A 1,076-nucleotide genomic window follows, 5' to 3' on the forward strand; every position below is an offset into this window, starting at 1 on the left:
CTGAAACACCAACCAAGGACCATACATGGACTAGACCTAGACAAACATAACCAGTGGGCAGCCTAACTTCCATGTGGGTCCGCTAGAAAAAGGATGGCAGCTTTCTCTGACATAGTCTCTGTTGCATGCTTTTTGATCACTTCACCCTGGTGTGGCTGCCTTTCTGGGACACTGTGAAAGAGTAAGTACACAGTCCTGATTAGACTAGATATAGTGAGGCAGGTTTGTGTGTATGTGTGTGTATGTGTGGTTTCCCCTTTTCTGAGGGTCAGAATTGGGGCACAGGAGCATGGGGGATGGACAAAGAGTCAAGAACAGGAGGAGAAGAGGGAGAAGGCTACAACTGAGATATAAAATGAATAACTAAATTAAAAAGTAGTGCTCGCTTCAGCAGCACATATACTAAAATTAGAATGATACAGAGAAGATTAGCATGGCCCCTGTGCAAGGATGACACGCAAATCCATGAAACATTCCATATTTTTAAAACCATTCAGTGGAAAAAAGACAACATCTTCAACAAATGGTGCTAGTCCAACTGGATGTCTAAATGCAGAAAAAAATGAAAATAGATCCATATTTATCACTCTGCATAAAACTAAAGTCCAAGTGGATCAAAGACCTCAACATAAAACCAGACACTCTAAATCAGTTAGAAGAAAAAGTGGGGAAGAGCCTAGAACTCATTGGCACAGGAGATAGCTTCCTGAACAAAAAACCAACAGCACAGGCTCTAAGAGCAACAATCAATAAATAGGACCTCATGAAACTGAAAAACTTTTGTAAAGCAAAAGATACTGTCATCAAAACAAAATGACAGCCTACAGACTGGGAAAGGATCTTCACCAACCCTCTATCTGACAGAGGGCTGATATCCAGAAAATAAAAAAGAACTTAAGTTAAAAAACAATAAATCAAGAAATCCAATTAAAAAATGGGGCACTGAGTTAAACAGAGAATTCTCTGTAGAGGAATATAGAATGGCAGAGAAACACTTAAAGAGATGCTCAACGTCCTTAGCCATCAGAGAGATGCAAATCAAAACGACCCTGAGATTTCACCTTACACCTATCAAA

At 39.9% G+C, this 1,076-nt stretch overlaps 1 non-coding gene across 1 annotated transcript; it reads left to right on the plus strand.

Annotated features, from left to right (window-relative positions):
* The first annotated feature begins 378 nt into the window (after nt 1-378).
* Nucleotides 379-485, plus strand: LOC132650296 (U6 spliceosomal RNA). The gene has a single exon (XR_009588663.1). It is a non-coding gene; the product is annotated as a U6 spliceosomal RNA (small nuclear RNA).
* Nucleotides 486-1,076: the final 591 nt, after the last annotated feature.

Source organism: Meriones unguiculatus, chromosome X, assembly GCF_030254825.1.
Source record: "Meriones unguiculatus strain TT.TT164.6M chromosome X, Bangor_MerUng_6.1, whole genome shotgun sequence".
In the NCBI taxonomy this organism is placed as follows: Eukaryota; Metazoa; Chordata; class Mammalia; order Rodentia; family Muridae; genus Meriones; species Meriones unguiculatus.